Consider the following 21908-nt stretch of genomic DNA (forward strand, 5'->3'; position numbering starts at 1 on the left):
ACTCCTCTTCTTACAGCTTGAAACTAATTCATGTTTTCTCACCTCCAGGATCATGGACGATGAAATCCAGGCTGAGGTGGTTTCAGATGGAAATGAAGAACTTGTTGGGAACTGAAGCAAAGATAACTCTTGTTATGTTTTAGCAAAGAGAATGGTGGCATTTTGCCCCTGCCTTGGAGATTTCTGGAACTTTGAACTTGAGAGAGATGACTTAGGGTATCTGGCAAAAGAAACTTCTAAGCAGCAAAAAATTCAAGAAGTGACTTGAGTGTTGTTAAAAGCATTCAGTTTTAAAAGGGAAACAGAATATGAAAGTTTGGAAAATGTGCAGCCTGAAAATGCAATAGAAAAGAAAATCCCATTTTCTGAGGAGAAATTCAAACTGTCTGCGGAGATTTGCATGAGTAAGGAGGAGCTGATGTTAGTCATCAAGACAAAGGGAAAAATGTCTTGAGACCATGTCAGAAACATCTGAAGCAACCCTTCCCGTCATAGCCCAGAGGCCTAGGTGGAATATAAGTTTTCGTGGTCTGGGCCCAGGGTTCTTCTGCTGTTTACAGTCTAGGGACTTGTGCCCTGCATCCCAGCCATTCCAGCCATAAATAAAAGGGGCCAAGGTACAGCTCACGCCATGGCTTGAGAGGGCCAAGTCCCAAGCCTTGGTAGCTTCCATGTGGTGTTGAGCCTGAGGCTGCATAGAAGTTAGGAATTGAGATGTGAAACCTCTGGCTAGATTTCAGAGGCTATATGGAAATGCCTGTATGTCCAGGCAGAAGTTTGCTAGGGCAGTGCAGAAGGGAAATGTGGGGTGGGAAGCCCTACATGGAGTCCCCATCTGGGGTGCTGCCTAGTGGAGCTATGAGAAGAGGGCCACCAACCTCCAGACCCCAGAATGGTAGCTCCACTGACAGCTTGCACCACGCATCTGGGAAATCTGCAGACATTCAACACCAAACCATGAAAGCAGCGAGAAAGGATCCTGTATCCTGTAAAGCCACAGGGCCAGAGCTGCCTGAGACAACGTATACCCACCTCTTGCATCAGCGTGACCTGGATGTGAGACATGGAGTCAAAGGAGATCATTTTGGAACTTTAATATTTGACTGCCCTGCTAGATTTCAGACTTGGATCTGGCCTATTGCTCCTTGTTTTGGTCAATTTCTCCCATTTGGAATGGTTGTAATTACCCAATGCCTGTACTCCTATTGTATCAATCAATTAATTGGCTTGCTTTGGCTTTACAGGCTCATAGGTGAAAGGAGATTGCCTTGTCTCAGATGAGACATTGAATGGTTGACATTTGAGTTAATGCTGAAAGTGATGTGAGGGACTGTTAGGAAAGCATAATTGGTTTTGAAATGTGAAGACATAAGATTTCAAAGGGGCCAGGGGTGGAATGATATGGTTTGGCTGTGTCCCCACCCAAATCTCATCATGAAAGTTAGCTCCCACAATTCCCATGTGTTGTGGAAGGTAATTGAATCATGGGGGCTGGTCTTTTTCATGCTATTCTTGTGACAGTGAAAAAGTCTCATGTGATCTGATAGTTTTGTAAAGAGGAGTTTCCCTGTACAAGTTCTTCTTTTGTCTGCTGCCAAGTGAGACATGCCTTTCACCTTCCACCATGATTGTGAGGCCTCCCCAGCTATGTGGAACTGTGGGTCCATAAATCCTCTTTCTTTTGTCAATTGCCAAGTCTCAGTTTTGTCTTTATCAGCAGCATAAAAGCAGACTAACAGCCAGTAAGCCCCAGAAGGGAGGCCACAGACAGCATGGACAAACAATCACATGCTTGCACTCCTTGAATTCTTCCTGGACTTCATGCATCAAGGTCACTCATGTTTTACTGGCCAAAAGAATTAACATAGTTCCACCCAAAATTAAGGCAGAGAAGGTGTGTAATGTGTATTGAAATATTAGAACCACTAATAATGGTTAACAGAACCGTAACCACATGGTAAGCAGTTAATATGTGATGGAGCATAGGAGTCAGGATGACTCATAGCCCATAGCTGGAACAGAGAATAAATGTTAGATAGACCTCAGATATTAAAATTAAATAAAGTAGAATTAAATAACCTAGATTAGTGTGTAACCATGGAAGAGGCTGAAATATATTTCTAACAAAAAAGGTACCAAGTACAGATGAGTTTGCAGGTATGTGCTTTATGCAACTTGAGAAACATCTGTGTTTTTTTTTAACTTTGAAGTATGCATTCTATTTCTCTAAACATTTCAAACACATTATATGAAACATAACTTGTTAATGCATTCTAACAAATACAGCACAGAAAGATAAGATTTTACAAAATTTCTCATCAATATTTTACACATTTAATCTAGCATGCTAAAAGAACAATACAATTTGACCAAGATAGGTTCATCAATGGCTTTAAGCATAAGTTCATAAGAATAAAAGACGAATATTCCTTTTCAGAATTTTGCTAAATATACTATTGATGGTAGATACTACATATCAGGTTGTCTAAATGGAAAGTTAAGCTGTTCAGTTGTTTTTCCTGGGTTTACTAAAAGGCAACTAACTTAGTCCTTAAACCATTTCTCTTACTACATCCCCAAAAGTTAGCTTATTTGGCAAAGGCATAATAAATGTCAAAGAGGGGAGTTTAGTCCAAGACTCTTCAATATCCATATTCAAGTCATGTCATACTACCCAGTGGTATTTCACATAAGATAGTGTTTAAAATAAGTGTCCCAATATAAAATTTTGCACCAAAGTCCATAATATTAATAATTATCATTAGCTAAAAATGACATGATAAATGATATTCATAGTATTAATAGCTATGTCCAAATACAGCAATGATATACCTAAATGAAGAAAAAGAAGATGAAAGAAGAAATTTTACCGAACAATTTGAAACGCTCATATGTTTTGGCATAGGCAAGTCTTGGAAATGTGAAATTCTTGTTTTTTGTCACATACTTTTGATTATTGTACTAGCCAGTCTAGAATATTAGAAAAGGCATTAAGAAATTGATAGAATATTATGTTCCCGAATAAGATGACATAATATGAAAACGTTAATTTCCTTTAAAACTCCATACAAATTTAAATTTATTCAATTTAAAACTTTTGACAAGAAAACTGAAACTTGGCAAAATTATTCTGACATCATTTGAGAGAATAAATATTTGAGGAGAGCTGAGGAGTTTTTAAAAGGCAAATAATTAGAGGAAGTTGATCTGCAAGACAATAAAATGGTTTATAGGTTAAAGTAAAGCAGAGTTTTACTGGCCAAATATATTAAAGCAGACAGGTAGAATAAAGTAAAAAGCAAGAAATTAGACTTAACAATTTCTTCGGTACACAGCTCTTGCACTCCTAGGAAAATGCCAAGGTACGAATGAAACCTAGCTAAGTATTTACAGGATACCCAAATACACTAGAAACAAAATCAGATCACTTTTCCTGATCATATTAGTAAATGCTTTATAAAATATTTTTGTTCTTTAGTATCTTACGCATGTTCTATTTTTAATAAAATGTTGTTTTTTCTCATCGGTTTTTTGTGCTTATTATTCATTAAAATGTTTCTGTTGCCTTAGCTTTGATTAAGAGGTTTTGTTTTCTGTTCTGTATGATTCCTGGGAATACAGTAAAATATTATCCCTGGGTATACTGAATACAATCATTATCCACTCATAGCTAGTGAACATTCATTTAAAATAATTTGGAAGAATGGCCAATATGTTCACTCCACTGTTTACTTTTGGCATATTTGCCATCATAAGGAGAAATCCCTTGACCTTGTTCCTCTCAAAGGCAAGTGGCATTTATTCTAAAGTAGTCGCAGTCTTTATCCAGGCCAAAAGAGTGAAGGTATAACACTAATACAGTGTTCCAATTGCTTATATTTATAGACTTTCCTCTCTCTCTCCTGCTAGTTTCTTATTTCCAGATTCAAGTGACACTCTATATTCACTGCTGTCACTAGATGTGTTATTTTGCTTAAAATTATTGTCCATTTATGAAAGCAAAAATATAGTATCAATGGAGAAAAAAGAATAGTATACCATGAGTCTCTTTAAACTAGAACATAGCTTTCAGATGACAGAGGCTTGACAATTGTTTCCTTTTCAATGAGATTTCTCTGTGGTACAATGAGCTGGAAAGAAAGGTAAGTGGATAGAAATATTATACCATCTTTGAGTTTTACGTGGTCTTCTATTTTACCAAGAAAATTTATAAAGGTTTTTTAGAGATCATTCCTTTTACTGCTTGCCATCTTCTTGATCCATGTTGGTCATTTACAGATGTTAAAACTTGATATCATTTTTAATGATTCTATCACTAGAACTATTACAAATATTAGAGAAAAAAGGAATTGGCCTTTTAGCACTATTATCATTTACATATAATTTGATGGATTTAGTTGCTTAATGTCAGCATATTTGTACTGATGGACCTGAATAAAATATTCCGAAGCTTGAAAAAATAAAAATATATTCATCTTAAATATTATCCAATGTAGCTTTCACTTATTTTTTTGAGCCTTAGTTTTCATTACTAGATTGAACGATTATTATCTATTATTTTGTCTATAAAGTAATTCTATTATTTGGTTAAAAAATAGTTTTCCATGTGATGATGCAATAGATTTGTTTTAAAGTGTGTTGGAGATCATTTAAACTGTGAATTTTATCTATTTGCTAAATATAAATGTATGTATATATTTTGAAACTTTGAGTGAATTTAATTAGTGCTTGTGTACCTTTAATGTAAGCACAGAAATAATGCTATTCTCACAGGGAAAAATAATACTTTATTTAAAGTCTAAATCTCTCTAGTCCCTGATCCCTCTTTATCCATTATAACAACTTCTAGAATTTTAGAATCAGACTAAAATTTAATACTATAAGAGAATTTATGCTTATTTGTTATATGTAACCAGGACTGTTATACTCTCCAATAAAAATATATACATACCAATGAATTTTCTTTACATTTGTCGCTTTTATACATTTAGTATTAATTTTGTCATATTATTTTAGCCTGTATTTACTGCATGTATAATGTTATGTCTATCGTGTTTCTTTCTTTCTTTTTTTTTTTTTTTTTTTTGAGACGGAGTTTCACTCTTGTTACCCAGGCTGGAGTGCAATGGCGCGATCTCGGCTCACCGCAACCTCCGCCTCCTGGGTTCAGGCAATTCTCCTGCCTCAGCCTCCCGAGTAGCTGGGATTACAGGCACACGCCACTATGCCCAGTTAATTTTTGTATTTTTTTTTCAGTAGAGACGGGGTTTCACCATGTTGACCAGGATGGTCTTGATCTCTTGACCTCGTGATCCACCTGCCTTGGCCTCCCAAAGTGCTGGGATTACAGGCGTGAGCCACCGCGCCCAGCCTCGTGTTTCTTTTTTCTATGTCTTCGGTTTTTGTTGGTTCTTTCTATATTGCTTTGTTTTTATAAGGATGTTTTTGTTTTTGCTCTATCGTTATCTTTATATCACTACCTTTTGTAATGTCGCTAACATTTTATTACCTGAATTTTTTTGTTTTGCCAAATGTAAAACTTATGGTTTGAATCCTATCTAACCCCAATGCAGACACCAATGAAGTTACTTTACTAGACTAATTTATTCTTCCATTGTTAAGCTACATTCCTTCTATTTTATCAGAGAACATTTAATATTTACAAGAAAAAAACACAACCTATGAAAAAGTGGGCAAAGGATATGAACAAACATTTCTCTAAAGAAGATATTTATGCAGCCAACAAATATATGACAAAAAAAAACAACATCATTCATCATCAGAGAAATGCAAATCAAAACCACGATGAGATACCATCTCACGCCAGTCAGAATGCTGATGATTAAGAATTCAGGAAACAATAGATGGGGTCGAGGCTGTGGAGAAATAGGAAAACTTCTACACTGCTGGTGGGAATGTATATTAGTTCAACCATTGTGGAAGACAATACGGTGAATTCCTTAAGGATCTAGAACAAGAAATACCATTTTACCCAGCAAACCCATTACTGGATCTATACCCAAAGGAATATAAATAATTCTACTATAAAGACACATGCACACATATGTTTACTGCAGCACTATTTACAATAGCAAAGATATATTGCCAATCCAAATGCCCATCAGTGATAGACTGGATAAAGGAAATGTGGTACATAAACACCATGAAATACTATGCAACCACCAAAAGGAATGAGATCATGTCCTTTGCGGGAACATGGATGAAGCTGGAAACCACTATTCTCAGCAAACTAACACAGAAAACCAAACACCACACGTTCTCCCTCATAAGCTGGAGTTGTACATTGAGAACATGGATACAGAGAAGGGAACAACACATGCCAGGGCCTGTTGGGGAGTAGGGGTGAAGGGGAGGGAACTTAGAGGATGGGTCAATAGGTGCAGAAAACCACCAATACATGTGCATACGTATGTAACGATCCTGCATGTTCTGCACATGAAACCTTTTTTCTTAGAAGAAAAGAAAAAAACAACACAGTATAACATTTGATATTGGTTTGAGTAGTCATAAATGAAGATACCTATATTCTGACAGCACTACAGGGTGACTATGGTCAATAATGACTCAGTTGTATATGTTATAACTTTAAGAATGTAATTGGATTGTTTGTAACTCAAAAGATCAATGCTTGAGGGGATGAATACCACATTTTCCCTGATATGCTTATTTCACAATGCATGCCTGTATTAAAACATCTCACATACTCAATAAATATATACACCTACTCTGTTCCCACAAATTTAAACATAAAAAATGAAAAAGTGGCAGCTAGATTTGCAACTATATTAGTAATATCTCTTCCAGTGGGAAAATATTTATTTGACATTGGCTTTCTTCCCTATTTTCCTGAGAAGACTCAGAGTTTCTGATGTACAATTTTGCTAAATACATTTAAAGTAATAGAAGTATTATGGATATAGAGTATCCATCGACTTTTTAAGAATTAATTCGCCAGCATATTCGGAGTTCTCACTGTGTATCATACTATGGGTTTTTAGAAATTAAAAAGGTGGTTCTAATTTATATAGTTAAATAACTGTGAAACAGACACACAAACATTAGAGGGTCACTAAGAATAGTGGTGAATTGAGTAGATTTTTAAATCATATTGCATGAGTTCAAATCCCAGATTTACCACTTACTAGCTATGAAAAATTAGGCAATTTTCTTCACTCTCTGTAACTGACTTTCTTTACTAACAAAATAGAGATAATATTATCTTTCTAATAGAGTTATTGAGTGGTTATTACTTAGAACATTGCATCTCAAAATGTGTCCTGTGTACCTCTAGATGTTTTTAATACACATTAAGGGTAACTTCAATGTTAATAGTGTTTTCATTATAATATGAAACAGTGTATTTTTTCAATGTGTTGATAGTTTCACTATTAGTTAAAAAGTGAAATTGATGGTGTTTCAGTCCAAATAAAAGCAAGTACACAAAATATTACTAACAGTGATTACATTTTTCTCTACCATGCACAGAATTAGAAAGTCAGTTTCACTTAAGAATGCTCTTGATGAAACGAATGAGTGTTCTTAACCTTATTAAGTTTATTAAATCTCCACTATCAAGTCTATGTATTTTTAAACAGGAAGTAGGCATAAAGTGCTTCTGCTGAACATGTAAGCATAATTGACTTAACAAAAAGTTCTTGTGCAATTGTGCAAGTTTCAAGTTAAATGAGCTTCACTTTTATCTAATTAAACATTATATTTATTTTTAAAAGTGACCATTAGAAATGTAGTATTTTGCAAAAAATTAGCCGTGTGCACGCGCCTGTAGTCCCAGCTACTCAGGAGGCTGAGGCAGGAGAATCGTTTGAACACAGGAGGCGGAGGTTGCAGTAAGCCATGATTATGCCATTGCACTCCAGTTTGGGCAACAAGAGAGAAACTCTGTCCCAAAAAAAAAAAAATGCTGCAAATCATAAATTAAATAAGTCATTCCAAATGAATGTTAACCAATGGATTATAAGTCTGCTGGATTTTTAAAAAGTCACTGATAGACTGATAGTGTTTTGTAGCCTACATTGCAACCAGCCTTTAAGAAGCTAGAAATTGGGCCGGGCGCGGTGGCTCACGCCTGTAATCCCAGCACTTTGGGAGGCCGAGGCGGGTGGATCACGAGGTCAAGAGATCGAGACCATCCCGGTCAACATGGTGAAACCCCGTCTCTACTAAAAATACAAAAAATTAGCCGGGCATGGTGGCGTGTGCCTGTAATCCCAGCTACTCAGGAGGCTGAGGCAGGAGAATTGCCTGAACCCAGGAGGCGGAGGTTGCGGTGAGCCGAGATCGCGCCGTTGCACTCCAGCCTGGGTAACAAGAGCGAAACTCCGTCTCAAAAAAAAACAAAAAAAAAAAAAAAAAAAAAGAAGAAGCTAGAAATTGTACAATGTTTCAGTAGGACATCAAGGAAAAATATAGGTTTTTATCTAAAAGTGACATTCAAGTACTCCTATTTCTACCTACATATGTATCTTATTGTTTTGCCACCTAAATTTTTATCCTGTAGCATAAAATATTTTAAAATTTATTTTATGTTCTGTCCCCATCCCTAGAATGAGTTATTTCTGAAGAGAAAGATTTTGTCTTATTTTAATCATTGCTACATCTTCAGCAACAATAAAAATGTCAACACATAATTGATGCTTATAAAATATACTTTGAGTGGATGAAAGAACAAACAAATTGTACATGTATTTGACAGGTCCTCAAGTAGCTGTGTGTGTGTGTTTGTGCGTGTTTGTGATGTGGTTAACAATATTTTCAACATTTATCAGGAAGCAGAATGAGTAGCTGGCAGTAACTAGAATTTAGATAACAAAGCGATAGATTTAACTGTGTAGCTACTGGCCACCTGTGTGACTCGGGCAACTCTTCCTTCTTTCAAAGGCTGAGATCCTTTATTATAAAATACTGATAAATATTGAGGTCATTATAGAAATTTAGTGAGATATTTTATATAAAGGTCTTAAGAGGCTCACACATAAAAAAATCAATATTGTACAGTTATTAATATTAAACAAAAATGCTAAGCCTGTTTATACAACATATTTTAAAACATCATGGCTAAAATATGCCACCAATGAAAATCAAGGGAAACAATTCGTCTGGTAACCACAATAATATGTTAGAAACACATGATTCAGATTTTCCAACCTAATCACAAACCCTATGTGTAATACCTTGAAGAAGAGTTTTATTACATATCCTTTAATCAGCCCCCTATGACTGTAATTGATTTGATTGGATTTTGTAGAAAGACTAAAATTTGGACACTTTGAAATTAGAGTCCATTTTGTTTTCTTAAGTCCATGTTTTTCTTAAGATTCGACATGTAAAATTTAATAATTAAACACATGGAATACATGTTTGCATCCTATCATTAAAAGTAAGGAACCTAATAACTGAAACTCTCCTTAGCATTCTACCAGGGACACCATTTTAAAAAGTCATTTTTCCTTACCTTCTTTAATGCTATAAATATTTAATAACAAAAATTACCCCAAATTTTGTATCATAAAACTTCACAAGTGGTTTCAACTTGAACATCCAAAGCAATTACATATTACTTATTTTAGCTTTAGGGAAAAAAATCAGGAATACAGTTATTAGATATCTCATTGTAAGCAACACAGCTGATGATTAACACAAGACAACCAGTTAAAAGTCCAGGCCTAGGTAACAAGCTGAAGTAACTCCCTGAATTAACACTGCTATATGTTAAACAATCATATTTGGAGGACATTTGTCAAAATTACTGATTTTAAAGGGGTTGATATTAAGTAAAAAACTTCTGAAGTATTTGTAAATCATAGCTGATTATTTCCAGAGTTTTTGTGAAAATGAAAACATGCCACTGGTTACTTAAATCATTTTGAGAACAAGGCAGTTTATAAAGTTATACAAATAATTGCATAAAATTAAATTATAGTATCGTATAGGAAGGTGATTATTTTTCTAATCTGGATAGTCAAGGATTCATTAAATTTGTACTAAAACATTCTCTAAATAAAAATATTTGATTATTAGAATCTGAGAAACAATAAAATTGTGCATATAGACGTTTAAGCTATAACCAATTTTTTAAATTTACAGTAATATAGTTAAGCTGTACTTAGCACATTCATTTACCAGATGCTAACAGGTGAAAATCTTAACACATTTTTGAGTTGACAATGCTGCTACTATTATTATTATTACTCTGAATGTGATCAGTCCTCATGACAAGCAACACGAAACAAATGAAAAGTCTTGACCACCCACCTTTCTACATTTTCATTTCCTTTAATCACCTCTTATTTTCTCTACATCTTATTTTCTTTGCAAATAATTAACTTTCATTTTTTTCTTTTTACTTTTTACTCAGTAATACTTTTTAGTCTTTTGACACTTTTATTGTTTTCAAAGGTGTTATTATCTCTCATCATTTTCTTTTAAGACAATAATTTTATGTTTTCCTTTTAATAGTACTTTTTTTGAGACAAAGTCTTGCTCTGTCACCAGGCTGGAGTACAGCTCACTGCAACCTCCGCCTCCTGAGTTCAAGCGATTCTCCTGCCTCAGCCTCCCCAGTAGCTGGGACTACAGGTGTGCCACCACACCCAGCTAATTTTTGTCTTTTTAGTAGAGATGGGCTTTCACCATGTTGGCCAGGATGGTCTCGATCTCTTGACCTTGTGATCTGCCTGCCTTGGCCTCCCAAAGTGCTGGGATTGCAGGTGTGCACCACTGCACTAGGACTAATAATATTTTTATATTGAAACAAATATAGAACCACAAGAAGTGTTACAAATATAGTACAGAAATGTTCCCTAACATTTCATTTAGTATTTTTTATTATATTTTCTATAACTGTAGTACAATATCAAAATCAGGAAACTGCCAAGGGTAAAACATGCAAGTATGACATTTTATCCTATATGTAGGTTTGTATAACCACTATCACAAAGTTCAGAATTATTTCATCACCCCTACCTCTATACTACTATATGTAATCACTAATAGGTTCTTTATCTTAAAAACTTTGATTACAATTGATTTGACTGGATTTTGTATACTGGCTAAAATTCCAGCACTCAAAACGAGAGAGTTATTACTGTTTAATGTTGGTTATTTCCACTCAGCCTAACAGCTTCAAGATCCAACCAGGATGTTGAAGGTATCAGTAGTCCATCCTTGTTTATTACTTCCTGCAGTTGGGTCATGTGTTCTATTCCTTAATCCAACCTACAAGTCTGTCTGTCTTGATTTTTTAGACAGTCTCTCGTTACTTCTGTCTTGTTTGTTTCCTCCATTTTTCTTTTCTATGTTTTGTTACCTTTTTCTTGCCTTCCTGTAGGTTATTTGACATTTTTAAATCTTCATTTTGAATTATCCATAGTGTGTTGCTAGTGTATTTATTTTTACAGATTTTCAGTGATTGCTTTTGGTATTACACTATACATCTATAATGTAAACATTCTACTTGTGTCAACATTTTATCAGTTGAGTGAAGTATAGCAACTTTACCTCCTTTATGTTCATAATTGTCTTAATTTTTTATGATTTAGTACCACATCAGACAGTATAATAATTTTTGTTTTAACAGCTGAGCATAAATTAGAAAACTCAAGAAAACAAGAAAAGTCTACTGACTCACCTGTATGTTCATTCTTTTCTTTGTTCTTCCTTTCTTCCTGATGTTATTATAATAGTCCTCCACTGATCATTTTCTTTCTATTTAGGAAAACTGCTTTAGCTATTTTTCTTTTTTATGGTCAGACCGATGGCAACAAATTTTCTTACTTTCCCTTAATCTGAGAATGTCTTTATTATTCCTTTATTTCTAAAAGATATTTTCATTGGTTATAGAATTTGGAGTTGGCAGTCTTTTTTTTCAGCATTGAAATAAATATATTACTTTATGCTGGCCTGCATGCTTCTGAAAAAAAATTGTCTAAATTGTTTCACTCTATAAGTAAAATGTAATTTCTCTTCCCGCTTTATTTTCCTTTGTCTTTAGTTTTCATAAACTTGAATATTTTTGGTCTTAGTGTAGGTTGCTCAGGGTTCATTTGTTTTAGCAGTCACTCAACTTCATGAATCTATAAGATTATATCTTTCATAAAATTTGGGAAATTCTGATTATATTTCCTTGTTCATATTTTCTAGCCACATCAACCTTTTCTTCTCTTTCCAGGACCCCAATGACATGGATTTTATTATAGTTCCATTTTTCCCTGAGGACCTGTTTATGGTTTTATATTCTACTTTCTCTCAGTTGTTCAGATTAGGTATTTTCTGGAGTATATTCTTTATGTTCACAGATTATTTCTTCTTTATTCATTTTTTCTTGGCCACACCTATTGATTTAAAAAAATAGTTGTTTTATTTTTCTAAACTTCCATTTGGTTATTATTTAATCTTTTGTTTACTGCTTTGATTTCCTGTTTTATTATTTATTTCAACCATTATATACACAACAACTCATTGACACATCTATGTCATTTTATTGCTATTTTTGGATAATTTTGTATTATTCCAGTTGAATTTTTCCTGGTTCTTGTTATTATAAGTGATTTTTGGTTGAATTCTCAATATTGTGGGCAATATATTGTGAAACTCTATGTCTTATTCAAAGATTTCATTTTATTAGGTCTCCTCTGATATCATGCTGGCTCTCAAAGGAAGTGGTGGTTCATTACTGATAGATGAGAGTGGATGTCCAAGATTTTTACTTGAACTCATTACTGCTGGGTAAAGTGACCAACTCGACCTCCAGTGATAATTCCCTGGCTAGGAACAGTAGAATTGACTCTTCACTGCTCCCATATAATCTCCATTGACACAGGAAAGAGTCATCTCATTACTACTAGACAGTGAGGGAAGTACTGGCCTCTTCAGATACTTCCAGCAGTTTGGGTAGTGTTGACTTGCTACTGTTACCGCCAAGTGGAAGTGAAATTGGATTCCCCACATGCCCTCCATGGACACTGAAGGTGGAAGACAGCTTGCTACCAACAAGCATGAATGAAAGTCCCAATATCCCACTTGGCTTTCTCTCACACAAGTGGCGCGCATGCGTGTGTGTGTGTCTAGTCTTTTCAGTCTCTGACAGTCTTCTGAGAGAAGAATCCAGGCACTTCACTCTGCTATTGCTGGTGGAGAGCAGGGCTGTCATTTTTTTCCATGCCATTTTGCCAGGCATTTTTCTTTGTCAAGAAAGACTATGTTTATGGGCTTTTGTTTTTCATTGCTATTTCTGGGTTCCTGCTTTCTCTAGTATCATGGCCAGGATATATGAGGTAAAATGAAAACCCATGGAATTCACCATTTGTTGTTTTTTAGGTCCTGAGGTCCTGAGCTGTTCTGCCTTCTTCTTTCCACCTTCCAGTGTCTTCTTATGTTTGTTTTGTGTATAATTTCCAGTGCTTTCAGCTGCACGTAGCAAGAAAAAAATACCAAAAAGTACACCTAATGCATCTTTCCAAAGGTGAAAGTTTAATCTTTTATCTACTAAGCAGAATATTTGAAACATATAAATTATTGTAAAAAATATGCAATTGGTAATGCTTAGTATGATGAAGACTTGTGAATTCCCTGCTCAATCCAAGAAGCAGAAAGTGATCTATAAGTATTTGAAATAAACCTGTGCTCATTCCTTGTCCTTAGGTGTAAACTAAATTTCCTGCTTCTCAGTTCTTTCATATTTTAATAGGTTTATCTTATTTCACCTATTTGTTCGACCTATTCCAAAATGCTATTTTAGACACCTTCATATATAAGCATGGGTTGTTTTATGCTAAAGTGATGGTGTTCTACAAATTGCTTATTAAAGTACTTTCTTTTAATTAATTAAAAACTTAATTTAACCTTTAAAAGCTCTTCCTGCAAAACACATATTCTGGGATAATAATATTCTTGACAAAATATTTGAAGCTTTTTATAAAATCTAACTTTGCCTCATTTGACTTTTGTATATGCTCAACATTTCTATGTGATTCATACATAAACTACATAAATAATTGGTATGTGCTAGTTTGTGTCTACTTCTCGTTTTTTGAGTAAGGCATATGCATCCAGACACAGTGATAACTTGTTTGGTATTATTCACATGAGGATTCACAAACCCATATATTGTATCCTGAAAGGAGTCATGACACTGAACTTATTCCAAATGTCGCTTCTCATTTCAGCATCTCAACTGTGGGATAAATGAAACAGTTTGGATTTCCCACCTGTCACACTTTTAAAAATCAAAGTCAAAGAGCACTTTCTAGTTAATGAGTCCAAACCTTAAGCAAAGAAGTTCAAGAAATTCACAGATCGTATTGTTGCTGCCTCTTCTCCATATATGGTTGGTTTGTTAGTTCTTTCTTCCTTTAAGTAAAAGTCTACACTTGCAGGTTATTCAGAACAGAATCATGCTTCAGAAGCTAAGACACAAACTTGCGTTTTTCAGCATTATTAAAAGTGAAAAATCCTAGAAATTTTAATTGGGTTTTTATTTAATTATAGCATAATATCCATAGTTACTTCAATAACATACACCATAGAGCCACAATTTATCAAGCTTTAAAGGTTAGCTGTGACTAACATTTAGAATTTTGATTATAAATTAAATACACTTATTGGATCTTGTTTTCTCGTTTTAAACAGAAATATAATTTGGAGTAGGTCTTCATAACAGCAACACAGATATAATATTAATGAGTAAAACTGTCAGGTAATTTTTTCCTTTGAAAACTTGCTCAAAAAATTCTACAAATTATATTCTTGCAAGCAAAGTTACTACTTTTGTTTATTATTTTTAAAAGCCTTTTATTTGTTCAGATAATGACTTTTAACCCTTGCTGTACATTAGAATCATTTGGAGAGCTTTTAAAAAATATTAATAACAGGATGCCCTGGTTTCTCCCTCAAGAAACAAATCATTTTAAGAAATATATATGCATGTGTATGTGTATGTGTGTGTGTGTGTATTATCTCATATATATATATAGTTATCACTGTGTCTGTGTGTGTGTGTGTGTATATATATATATATATGCAATTTGTAATGCTTAATATGATGATATATATATATATCCAAAACCAGTGATAACTATGTATATGAGATAACATATCTGTGAATTTCTAAGTATTTTGCAATTATTAACTTAGGTCATCTTCATCATAATCTTATGAGGTAGTCACTATCAGGATCTTGCTATATAGTTGAGAAAAATGAGGCTCAGAGGGGTCAGTTATTATCAAAGGATACACAGCTAATTAGGGGAAGAACTAGGATACAAACTGAGGTAATCTAGCTCTAGATCATTCTTTACAGTTAATCTCTATGTTGTCTCAGTTTCTACAACCTCCCATTGTTATTGGGGATGATATTAAATTTAAAAACAAGACATCCATTATTAATCTTTTAAATAGTAAACAAGACAAGTTCTCAATTTTAATTTATTTGAAAGCCATATTTTGTTTCTCTGTCTTTATCTTTCTGCATCAGTTTTCTATTTCTGGCTAACACCAAAAAACCAATTACCTTTCTGATCAATACTTGCTATTGTATATCTTTACCTTTATTAAAATCTACCCTAAATACCTTTCTCGTATAATATTTCCTATACACTTTCAGTCATTACTAAGTGTCCTTTCATGATTCTTGGATCTTTAAAATTATGTATATTGTTTGTTCCCCACTTATGTGAATTTGTGTGAATTCTTGGATGATAATTGGGCTGTTTAATTAAGTGTTTCAGGACCATTGTATTAGTCTGTTCTCATACTGATGTGAAGAAATACCTGAGACTGAATAATTTGTAAAGAAAAGGAAGTTTAACAGGTTCACAGCTCCACATGGCTGGGGACACCTCCCAATCATTATAGAAGGTGAAGCGGAAGCAAAGGCACATCTTACATGATGGCAGGTAATAGAAGTGCAAAGCAGAAGTGGGGAAAGCCCCTCATAAAACCAACAGATCTCATGAGAACTAACTCAATATCATGATAAAGGCATCATGGGGTAATTGCCTTTATGATGCAATTACGTCCCACTGGGTCCCTCCCATGACACGTAGGGATTATGGGAACTGTAATTTAAGATGAGACTTGGGTAGGAACACAACAAAACCACATCAGTCAGGCACTGAGCAGAGAGACCTAGGGGACAGGCATGCTCCACAATCACATCTAATGATAGCAGGATCGTGGTAACAGAAAGAAAAGGAAGTAGTATTTATTTCCCTTGCCTGAGAGTTATCATGATTTTTCCTTTTCTCCAGTCAGAGGAAAGACACCTTTTCTATATCTGGCTAAAGAGTGGCTTCAGGACAAAAAGAGTACACAATCACAACTTGTGCCTTGAGAACATTCTCTTTCTCTCGACAGAAAGAGTACACAATCACAACGTGTGCCTTGAGAACCTTGTCTGTGTAAAGATGGTTCATGTTAGTTACTAATAAACAGGCTATGTTGGTTTACAACCACACTTTATCTTAACCAATCAATTGAAAGTACTCAATGTTCAAACAAAATCTCCTAAGATTGTAACAAATTTGTTATTTTATGTCTGATTCCTTTGTAAATTTAAAATTTGGTGAATGTATATGCAGAGGATAAATGAGATTCAGGCTCAAAAGATATTTCTCCCAGTACATCTCCCAAATAATATTTATTTCAGTGAATTGCATTTGAGAGACAATTATTTTTTGAAACAAATCCTGCTTGAATTAGTAAATCGGTATATGAATAATTCAATATATAGCTAAAGAATTGTTTTGTTCTTACCCATAAGCACTTGTCAGTGAAATTATATCCACAGAAGAATGTGAACTAAGAATTATATCTACAAAAGAGTACTACAAAGATTTAATATATTTCTGCATTAAATAACCTTGTGTTTTTTTCTTATTGCTGCTATATATAACAAGTTATCACAAATTTAGTGGCTTATATAATACAAATATATTATCAGAAATAATAAATTCAGAGGTCAGAAGTTTAAAATGAGTCTTATACCACTAAAATCAAGTTATTGGCAAGGCTGGTTGCCTCTGGAGGCTACATGGAAGAATCCATTCCTTGATTCTTCCAGTTTCTAGAAGCCTCAGGCATTCCTTGGCTCCTGACCACATCACAGGAATCTCCTGTCTCCTCCCTCACATGTATAAGGACCTTGTGATTATATTGTGCTCACCTAGATAATACAGCCTCCCTACCCCCTTAATTTATTTGAACCTGCTAGGACCTTTTAGCATGTAGGCTAACATACACACAGGTTTCAGAAATTAGGAAATAGATACCGCTGAGGAGCCATTTTTCAGTCTACTTTCTTCGCCACTGAAAATAACCAGAAATAAATCTGTTTCCAACATAAGCATAAGCAATACTATTTCAGGTTAAACCAGGGAATAACTTTCAGGAATCCATGGTTTCCCAACCTAATTGGGCCCTTGCATGTTTATGACAGGCTACAAACATAACTTAAATACCACTGTCAATTTCAGTTTGCCTCTAACAATATTGTACAAATTGTTGGATGAAGAAAAGCACTGAAGTAATACTTAACTAGAAAACAATCAAACAAAGGCAGCTGGCATGAGAAGTGGATATCAAAAAACAAATTAGCAAGAAATGTAAGGGAAAAAGTCTTCTTTTCACTACATTTTGATGTAAAGTGAAATTATGTTCCTATCTTTCAAAGACATAAAAATACGTTTTTGCTAGTGCATTACTTAGGAATTTATTTGGATGCATATAACAGAAACTTGATAAGGTCTTTCGTGGGAATCTTATTTTGCTTACTTAAATCAATCTGGAAATAGAAATGTCACTCCTAGCTTAAAAGCTCATTTTCTCTCTCTCTCTCTCTCTCTCTCTCTCTCTCTCTCTCTCTGTGTGTGTCTCCTCTGCTACACAATTTAATTGTTACTAGATGGCTGTAGCATACTCAGGCATTCAATCGTTATTTCAGAGATCAGACAGGATGAAAGGAACAAGAACATATATATGTGTTAGCCACACTTGTCACTTACTATCAGGAAAGTACATTTTTTTTTTCCTGAAGGCCATACTCACAACATGTGTTCTTACATTGCATTGGCAAGACTTGGTCACATGGCTACACCAAGACATCATAGAACCTGGGAATGATCAGGGCTTACTATTTTCCAAAAATCAAGAGATTAGATTTTGATCCTGCCACTATCAATGTCTGTTAGAGTTTATTTTCTTATATTGCAATTTTTGTATACAATTCATAATCAAGGGTGGTGATTCTCAAGATAAAAGTTTAGTGGTCAGCATTTTTAAATAATCTGGAAATCTCAATCAAAATATACATGACCCCCAGCTTCCCCATTATGACAATGATATTATGAGGTATGTTGTAGGCATAAAGGCATCTACATAGATATTTTAAAGAGGAATCCCTTACGTCCTCTTCCCTATGCCTCAGCATTTGAGAACCATTAGACTAACCATGTAATTAATAATAAACTGCCATATTCAGTGCAATAAAAGTATGTGTCTGTAATCTGTATATAATGACTATGCATGAGAAAACTAAGGGCAGATATTTCTTACTCTATTTCTATATTTCTTATTTCACTGCAAGCTAAACATAAGAAACATCTAAATAATAAGATCCAGAAAATGTAGAGAGCATATTCAAAATATGTATTCTATATCATTCAATATGAGATAACTCTTTTAAACTAGGAAAAATTCTACCAAACCTTAGTAATTTGGGAGAAATATTATCTTAAAATAATTTACACAATATTTGAGAATGGAACTAGTCTAGAGAACCTTAATAATCATTACTTTTTTCAAATTTAGTGATGAGAAAAAATACTGTTCATTTTATTTTATACTATATCGTAAAAGAGAATTTCAAATCCTTACTCAAAGAAAAAACATTTCTTGCAAAATTTAAGACAATGTTGTCTAGCTCTTCTTTATACTTACAATATTTTTCCTGGAATAAAAATAATTAATTGATATACCAGGAACTACCTAAATTTCTTCCTAAAATTGACCAAAATAAATTTAGTAATTCTTATTTTCTAGAATTTCTATGTATGAAGAGATAATAGATTGAAATGGAAACATTACCTCATACTGTAATATCACAGACTTTTACAAATTTAGAGTTAGGGAGTTCATTTTGTTTTATTTGTATACTCTGGTTTCACATTTTTTCTGGGGGAATTATCTTCACAACATCCTCAAATGAGAGACATTTCAGTTTGTTTTTTTTTTTACACACATGTACCTAGGTCCTAGAACATGGCATTGTCACCAAGCCACAGCCAATTTTGACCAGAGCTAGTCAATGAACACACACACATATACACACACACACTTACACACAAACACACATGAAAACAGCTTAAGAAGTGGTCTAGTCAAAGTTGCCTAAACATGGTGATGACTAACTTTAATCATATCATGTGACTTGTTTAGTCAAACTAATGGTGGAGTATTAGATTTACGACAAGGAGTTTTAAACTTCTGTGGAAACAACTATTATTCTTCAGAAGTCAGTCACTCAGTTGAGTTATTATAATGACATGCTGAAACTACTTCTTCGTTATAAAGACATTATAGAGTCTGTGAGGCTTTACCGTTAAGTCAAGCTTCTTGGTCTTGGTTATTTCCATATATCTCCAGATTGTTAGCCTGAATTTCTAGAAGTAAACTGAATGAAGGGTATGCAATATTACACAAATACATGTTATAGTAGAAAGCCCCCATAAACTTTCCAGAGTTTGATGGTAGTTTAGGTATAGGCAACCAATATGAAAACCCTGTGTATAGAGTTTAAAGTAGGGGGAAGTTTGTCAGGATACTTTTGAGAATGGCTGTGTACTAGTAAATATTTCTAATCCCCAGACATAAATCAGCTTGATAACAGTGTCCAACAAGTGTCTATAAGTACATTAATGAAGGACATCATGTGAAAGCTGAGAATTATGTTAATACATTCTATGTTATTATACTTCTTGAAAGAAGAAAAAAATGAAAATGATTGATTCTGACAATAACATAGTGATGCTGAGCCTCCTAATGGTGCTCACACAGTGGAGAACCTCTGGTTTTGGTGTTTGTTAACAATGACACTCATTTACATGACACATTTATGTACAAGCAGGAGGCTATTTGGGATTTTAAAATGTGAATAGTAGTTCCATTGTATTTCCACTGAATTATGAGCTACGGAATTATTTAACATTACTAGAGTTATTCACTCGGAAACTGATTATATATTCTTTTTGGTATGTTAATGAAGTATGAGATTTCTTGCATTGGCAGGACAACTTAAATGCCATCCTGAGAATTCTTTTGTAAGTCAAATTGCATACTTTACCATTACTTTGGTAGAAAACATTCTAATATAAAGATACTGTTATTTATCCTTAAAACGGGAATATGTTAGTTATCTCATCAATAAATAAAGATGACAATAATATGGACTTTTAAGACTATTATGAGAATTAAATAAGTGCTTGGCATAGGATAAGCAGTTAATAAATTATAGTTGTTGTGATTAATATAATTGGCTCAATTTTATTGTTGAGAAAACTAGGGTTTAAAGAAATTAAGCAATTTGCCAATATAATAGAGCAACTAATTGGTTTATGCAGGATTTAGATCCAGATTTTATTTCTGATATCAGAACCACAATTTTAAATACTATGGTCCTAGATCTGTAATCCAGTTTTCTAAAAAAATTTCAATATTTTAACTTTTTATGTAGAAATCTAAACTATGTTTTAAAAGTTCAATATTTTATGTGGATATAATTGAAGATGGGGCATGATATTTGATGGTGGGTAAATATTGACCAATATTGTATATAAATAGACTAGAACGAGTAGTTTATTCTATTTTGAGAATTATCCCTTTGCTAGCATATGCACATATTAAAATACTTGTTGGGATGAGGACATGATTCTCTGAACAGATGCATGTGCTTTTATGTATAAATTGAAGAATGAAGGTGAATTAACAATTGTGAATTTGGGGATGGAGGAAGCATGACAACCCAGATTTGCGGGAAAAGAAGTAATAATTACTGTCAGAGTACTATGACTCTATAAATTCAGTGTTATGTTAATTATCAAATGATTCTACAAGTCGTTATTATCTCTATTATAGAGATAATAAAGGTGATATTAATACATGTTGGGTAACTTGCTAGTAACATCACAGTAATGACCTAAAATATTAATAGCAAAAAAAAAAAAGAAAAGAGAAATAATATTCTTAGTTGAAATTAGGAATAGGTGCATCTATTACGAGAAAACTTGAAGGTCATCTAAAATGGAATTCTAACATCAGTGACAGTTTTAAATAAACACCTCACAGCTGCAATGTTCAGCAGTATTGGCTGATAATATTACTGGCACCAAACCAGCATTGAGCTCCAATTTTCCAAAATCTCTTGGTGACCCAGGTCTTTGATTTGGTATGCAGTTCACGGATCTTAATGCATAATCCTTACACAATTGCCACATTTTGATTAGTTTTTAAGCAAAATTGTTACATTTGATCAACTTAATCTATTTGCTAAAAACGAAATAAAAACTACTGAGTTAGAATCAGTTAAAACTGATCTTGGTCGTGCCAGGCGCCGTGGCTCACGCCTGTAATCCCAGTACTTCGGGAGTCTGAGGCAGGTGGATTGCGGTCAGGATTTCCAGATCAGCCTTACAAACGTGTTGGAACTTCGTCTCTACTACATACAAAAAAAAAAAATAGTGGGACGTGGTGACATGTGCCTATATTCCCAGCTACTCGGGAGGCTGAGGAGGGAGCAGACCTGAGCCGATATCACGCCATTGCTCTCCAGCCTGTGTAACAGAGCGAAAGTCTGTCTGAAAAAAAAAAAAAAAAGAAAG

General features: G+C 34.1%; 1 pseudogene; it reads left to right on the forward strand.

Annotated features, from left to right (window-relative positions):
• The first annotated feature begins 822 nt into the window (after positions 1–822).
• Positions 823–21908, forward strand: part of LOC105729957 (lupus La protein-like) — a 48490-nt pseudogene continuing 27404 nt past the window's right edge.

Source organism: Aotus nancymaae, unplaced genomic scaffold (genome assembly GCF_030222135.1).
Source record: "Aotus nancymaae isolate 86718 unplaced genomic scaffold, 86718_ANA_hifiasm-v0.15.2.pri h1tg000019l, whole genome shotgun sequence".
In the NCBI taxonomy this organism is placed as follows: domain Eukaryota; kingdom Metazoa; phylum Chordata; class Mammalia; order Primates; family Aotidae; genus Aotus; species Aotus nancymaae.